Source organism: Otolemur garnettii, unplaced genomic scaffold (genome assembly GCF_000181295.1).
Source record: "Otolemur garnettii isolate 467f Iridium unplaced genomic scaffold, OtoGar3 scaffold00014, whole genome shotgun sequence".
NCBI lineage: Eukaryota > Metazoa > Chordata > Mammalia > Primates > Galagidae > Otolemur > Otolemur garnettii.
Window position 1 is genome coordinate 24,117,348 of NW_003852409.1, and position 6,865 is coordinate 24,124,212.

At 43.9% G+C, this 6,865-nt stretch overlaps 1 protein-coding gene across 1 annotated transcript in view; it reads right to left on the reverse strand.

Annotated features, from left to right (window-relative positions):
* The window catches only part of RAB14 (RAB14, member RAS oncogene family), a 30,055-nt gene extending 25,890 nt beyond the window's left edge, over positions 1–4,165 (reverse strand). The window contains exon 1 of the mRNA XM_023510569.1: positions 3,860–4,165. The gene's annotated coding sequence lies outside the window, so the exon portion shown is untranslated. The remainder of the gene's footprint in view (positions 1–3,859) is intronic.
* Between the last annotated feature and the right edge of the window lie 2,700 nt (positions 4,166–6,865).

The following is a 6,865-nucleotide window of genomic DNA, read 5'->3' on the forward strand; positions in this document are numbered from 1 at the left end:
TTTATTGCAGTAAAAACAGACAAAGGAGGGCAGTCTTCAGCCTCTGTAATAAAAAAAAAAAAAAAAAAAAAAAAAAACCCACTCATAACATTTCCAACATTACTTCTGCATTTACTGATAATAAGGGGAACATCAGATGAAGACAATCATATGACTGGCCTCAAAATAAAAAAACTAACAGCCAATAGGAGAGGGTATTCACTTTAAGTCCTAAGTATAAATACTTATGTACTGTCTGACTTTCTCAACATTACATAAACTATTTTATCCTACTCCTCAGAACCTATGTTACTATACAATTTTTACAAAGATGATTCAAAACATAATGGTGGAAGAAAACAACCCACTAAATATTTCATGTAATTTAAATTCTTGTCCTTACAATTTCAACTGGTTTAAGTTTGTTTTTTTTTTTTTACATCCAAGACATTTTGTTAAAAACACTAGAACCAAGCGGCACCTGTGGCTCAAAGGAGTAGGGCGCTGACCCCATATACCGGAGATGGCAGGTTCAAACCCGGCTCCAGCCAAAAACTGAAAAAAACAAAACAAAACAAAACACTAGAACTGACTGGGTGTGGTGGCTCACGCCTGTAATCCTAGCACTCTGGGAAGCCGAGGTGGGTAGATTGCTTGAGCTCACCAGTTCTAGACCAACCTGAGCAAAAGCGAGACCCCATCTCTACTAAAAATAGAAAAACTGAGGCAAGAGGATCACTTGAGTCTGAGTTTGAGGTTGCTGTGAGCTATGATCCCACTCTACCCAGGGCAATAGCTTGAGATTGTCTCAAAAAAATAAAATAAACATAAAATAAAATAAAACCAAGATACACTACTTTCGTGATTGCAACACAAAAATATTTGTTGAGTACCTACTAAGTTCAAAATATTGTGCTAGACTTTGACAATATAATAGTGATCAAAAAAGACAACATTGTTTCTGCCTTCATGGAATTCAAGAATAGAAGCATTCTGATTTACTTAGAAGGCCATTAAAATGCTACCTGATTTGTCAGTCCAGTGGACACAAAACTTCTGCAGTTGATCCATTAACTTAATCTAATCAAAATTAATGGTCAGTTTCCTTTTCTCAAAAGCAATACAATCTCTTAAAATAACCTACCCACTCTTCAGGCCCACTTAAAAATACAAGCTTCATTTTTGAAAAGATATATTTAATATCAATTTTTATATGATATGAATGATAGAAATAACTGGATTGCTTAATGTGTCAAAAAAGGCAAATCTTCCAGCTTATGACAGTATGCCATGTACAGGAAATAAACTACTCCAACTGTGTAACTCTCTTCCCAGTAGTATTAAAAAAAAAAAAAAGAAAGAAAAACCAATACTCATATTGCACTTACTACTAGAGTTAGAAGGATTAATAATAGTGAAAATTTTACTGACGACATGGTATCTGAGATTTGCTTCAAAATTAACAGGGGGGAGGCAAGTGTGTATAGATGAAGCCAGGACTGATCACTGTTGACACTGGCTAATGGGTAAATGAACATTCAGTATGCCACTTTTATTTTGTATACATTTAAAATTGTCTAAAATAAAAGTTTTTTAAAAGTACAGTATCTCCAATACCTCGAAATAGTATTTATAAATTACTGTCTTCAGCTATGCCTAACGTGTTTAACCATACAAAAATGTTTCAATCTTTTTTAAAAAAAATGAAACAGGGAGGCGCCTATGGCTCAAATGAGTAGGGTGCTGGCCCAATATGCTGGAGGTGGCGGGTTCAAACCCAGCCCCAGCCAAAAACTGCAAAAAAAAAAAAGAAAGAAAGAAACAGCTTTCAACAGCTCTAGTTTTAACATTTTGCCTTAACCAAAAAGTTTCCCCTAATAGTGCAACATCTTGCTATGTATCACTATGCAAAGATATATGATACCGATAAAAATCAGTTGCAAGCACATTCCAGATTCTGTTGCAAAGATGAAGTATGCAACAATTATAAAGTTTAATATGAAATATAAAAAGTGAAAACTTTTAAAAATATAGCTTTAATTCCAAGGAATTATTAACAGCTATTAGTGTATGTTATTATACATCTTTACAATATTGCCATTTATTGAGCACCTAATATGCATCAGCTACCTTCTAAACACTCACTTTACAAATAAAGAAACCAAGTTATAGAAATGATATACCTACTGGTATGGTCATACACTACTAAATGGAGAACTAGATTAAAGCCCAGGTCTAACCCTACAGTTCTCCAAAGCTAAGGGAAGTTCTCATTCATTCACCAGAGGTTTAGCACCTACTATGTGCCTTGCACTGTTAAAGGGACTACAGCAGTTAATATATGCCAATCAACAAGCTAAGTGCTTTCTTAGTTTGGGATTAAACCCCATTTAGTCCTAGCAACAATTCTAAAATGTAGGTACAATTATCCCCTTTATAGATAAGCACACTGAGACTGAGAGGTTAAGTAACTTGCTTAAGGTCGCTTAACTAATTACAAAGTGGCAACCGTTGGCAGTATGACTCCAAAACTCTTACCCACTACATGCCTCAAGGTATGACCAAGTAAAACCAACTAAGCAGAACTCCAGAAAACTGAAAAGGCTTGGGGAATAGGGGTGAGAGCTGGGTTATCGCAAGGTCAAGTTATTAACCATATTTAAATAAAAGGCAGTTGAAATAATAATGAAATGACTAGCAAACTTTACAAGAATTCAGATCTGGGCTCTGACACTTGGCACGGGACCACCAGGAAAGAACCTGCCTCTCAAGACAGAACCCAGCTCTCCTCACATAAAATGAAAATCCTGCCATCCCCCGCTGGGGTTGTGGGCATGAACATTTGGCAGTGTAGTGGCTGACAGGATGGACTTTAGATTATAAAGGGGTAATCGGCTGTCACCCAATGCAAAGAGATGAAAAAAGGAATTTTAGCTACATTTTAAATGATCATGTCTGAAAACGTAGCCTAACTGTGAATGTAGTACACAGAAAACACCAGCCAGTGTGGGTAAAGGCCAGTTTGTAAGCACCATTGTTACCCACCACATCCCAACTGCAGGCCTCAGTCTCCTCACTTATAAAATGGGGACAACATAACTTTTATTTTCAAGGGCCAACCGAGGCAAAATAAATGTGTATGAAAGCACCTAGATCCGTGCCTGGCACACAGAGTGCAAACACTCGAAACACTCCCGTCCTGTCGGCTCATCTTAAATTCTACACATGCCAAAACTTTTTCTTCGTTATTTTCAGTCGCTATGTAGGTTCAGGGCCTTCTAAGACGTCCCCGGGCCTTATACGGACTCACCAAAACCAGAACCCCGAAAACACAGGCCCCAAGACCCCGTCCCAGCCCGGGTCCAAACACAGGCCGCCCACACCTTCAAGGACACCAGAGCGAGTCCCAGACGCCGCCTTTTGTACGCAAGGCCAGAAGCGGCCCGAGGGTGAGAATGCCACGTCCCGGGCTCGCGGGTTGCAAGAAGGCGCGCACGCGTGGGCAAACCCCGCGGGGGTGTCTGCAGCCGCGGGAAGGCGGCGCGAGAGGGGCCTGCGGAGATGCGGTCCTGCCCGGCTGGGCCAAGGAGGCGGGGAAGGCGAGGCCGGAACACACCCTTCCCCGCACGCCTCGGGGTGGGGAGGGCGAGGCAGCCCGGGCAGGGGGACCGCCGGGGCCACCTCCGCCCCCGCACCGGCGTCCTGTCAGGCCGGCGCCACGGCGCTCACCGACGACCCCGGGGCTCGCCGCGGCCTCAAGGGCCCCGGCCCCCGGGCGCCGCCTGCGCGACACGGCGCTCTGCGGTCCACACCCGCGTCCCTCGGAAAAGCCGGGCGAGGCGGCCTCGGCCGGACGGACACTGCGGAAGGCCTGGGGTACCTGGGGGGTTGCTGGTGGCTGGGCAGCTTTCCGGGCGGGAGGGGGGCGTCAGGAGGAGGAAAAGAAGTGCAGACGCAGCGGAAGAGGGGGCGGCGGCGGTCGGCCGAGGCCCCGGCAGGTAGGCAGACTGGCCAAGAGGTGCACCCGCGCCGGAGGCAGTAGCGGTGGCAGCGGCGACTGCTCCTGCGGCTCCCTCAGGATCTTCCTCGGGCTGGTCCAAGATGGCGGCGCTCCCTGCACAGGGTTTCCTGTCACCCTCGCAATGGGTCGGACCACAAAAGAAGGGGGGGAGGTGCGCGCGCAGCTGGCGGAGCCCGGAAGAGGGTGGCAGAGACCCGCTTGCTAGCCACGCCCCTTCCTTAGTCCTACCCTCTGGACTCGTCGCGCCGGCGCTGAGGCCCGCCCCTAGGAGTCTGGAGCCTGAAAGGCCCCTGGAAAGCGCTTTTGCGCAAGCGCAGACGCTTGTCCTCGACTCCTGGGGAAGTTACTGCGCCGGTGCGTGTTGAACTTGGTGGGGCGCTGATCTGTTCTGGAGGCTTTACTATTTTTAAAGCTAGCAACTACCACCTACTGGATGCTTCCTGTGTACTGGCCGCTGGGCTAAGCACGCATTTACTGCATTCATTCATTCAAAGTGTATTTATTGATTGCTTTGTTTATAGCCGTGAACAAAGCAGTCGAGGCCCTTTACAACAGCCTCCAGAGGCACACATCCCCATTGTGTGGATGGAGAAACTGAGGCTCAGCTTGATCATGCAGCCAGGAGGTGATTCTTTCTGCCCTGTTTCATCTCTATTTTAACTTCGCTTAGGGGTGCGCTTAACAGAGAGAAAAATTGTGACATTTTTCAAAATCTGTCCACCATCTCCTCTCTTGCAACTTGTTCTGCCATTATCATTGGCTCCCCCCGCCAAAAAAAAAAGTGGTGTAGCGCCACGATTTGACTTTCTTGGGTCCTGGGCACTTTTGCCTTATAGCTTGCAGATATGCATATATACATACATACACACATACATTTATAATTTATTTATATTTATATTGTACCATTACAGCTGCATTGGTACAAGTGCATTGCATTTATATTTTACAGTTGCACTGGTATAATACTATATAGCAAAACACTTTCTTTGACCTAAAAATTCACTTTTTTCTTCTGACTTTAAAAGAACTTAAAACATTTTTATGGTCCTCAAAAGTATTGTGGGCCCTCAGCACTGTTCCTGCTGTGCCTAATGGATAAAATGGCCCTGCCTTAGTTCTCCCAAAATTAAGTTCAAGCTTGCTCTTGGCATTCAAGACCTTTAATAAACTGTTTCTGCTGTGGGCAAGTGAGATTTCATTGCGAAAGTGTATGGCAGTTTAAAAATCTCTTAATTTTCAGAAAGACATGAGTGCAAATTCCTGTTCTGCAATATACTAATGTTTCCCATTGTGCATATCACTTGATTTCTCAGTTCCTCAGTCTCTTCTGCAGTATAAGCATAGTGATATCTATCACACATGGGTCCTTGTAAAAATTAAAAATGAAATAATATATGCAAAATATCTGAAGTACAATAAGAAGTGGTAATGATTATTACATGAAAATCTAATAAAGATGATAGTGAACTCCTGTCCAACCTGGGAGGTCTATGTTTTGACTTCCATATTATTTAATAATGTTATCACATTTTAACATATTTGAAATCAAGAAATTTGCCCATGCCAAATAACAGAGAAAGCTGTGAGCCAACTGTCTATACTTATCAGGAATGAATTTAGGCCTGGCTAAAGTTTCCTTACATCCAATTGTCACTTGATTGAAATCTTTATGTAGGCTCAGCGCCTGTGGCTCAAGCGGCTAAGGTGCCAGCCGCATACACCTAAGGTGGTGGGTTCGAATCCAGCCCAGGCCCACCAAACAACAATGATGGCTGCAACCAAAAAATAGCTGGGCGTTATGGCAGGTGCCTTTGGTCCCAGCTACTTGGGAGGCTGAGGCAGGAGACTAGCTTGAGCCCAGAAGTTGGAGGTTGTTGTGAGCTGTGATGCGACAGCACTCTACCTAAGGGGACAGCTTGAGGCTCTGTCTCAAAAAAAAAAAAAAAGAAAGAAAGAAAGAAATCTTTATGTATAGCTAATGTTTATTGGACACTTGCTGTGTGCCAGGAACTATACTAAGAATGATGCTTATGTTCTTATTTAATCCCTACAACATCCCCATGACGTCAGTACTATATTAATCTCATTTTATGAATGAAAAACTGAGCGTCATACAGATCTAAAGTCATATATGTAAATTGGCAGTTCTGAGATTCACAGCTGGCCACATAAGACTTCAGGTCTCCATTCCTTTTTTTTTTTTTTTTTGAGACAGGAGCCTCAAGCTGTCCCCCTGGGTAGAGTGCTATGGCATCTCAGCTCACAGCAACCTCCCACTCCTGGGCTCAAGCAAGTCTCCTGCCTCAGCCTCCCAAGTAGCTGGGACCACAGGCACCCGCCACAACGCCCAACTGTTTTTTGGTTGCAGCTGTCGTTGTTTGGCGGGCCTGGGCCGTATTCGAACCCGCCACCTTGGGTGTACATGGCTGGCACCTTAGCCCCTTAAGCCACAGGCGCCGAGCCCAGGTCTCCATTCCTAAACACTACTCTCTATTTCCTTCCTTATTCACCCTTCTAGAACCACAGCCAGCTTAGTGTAAATCCCTAATTGTTGCTTAAGTTTGCGTGAAAGACGTTACCCTTTGAAGTAGCTTTGAACAGAAATATTGTTGTGAATGCAGACATGCATATGGCGTGCTAAGCGATGCAATTAAAGACAGTAGAAATGGTCAATTCTTGTAAAGTCCCAGAACTTTCAAAGTTATGAGAGAGTTTGTATAACCAATTGTAGCATAATTAAGAAGAACTATCCACTGGGTGGCAAACATCTATTAGGGTTTTTATGAAAGGAGATGTATACGTGGGCTATTTTCATTGCAGCACTGTTTGTAATAGCAGAAGACTAGGGACAAATGAAATATCTGA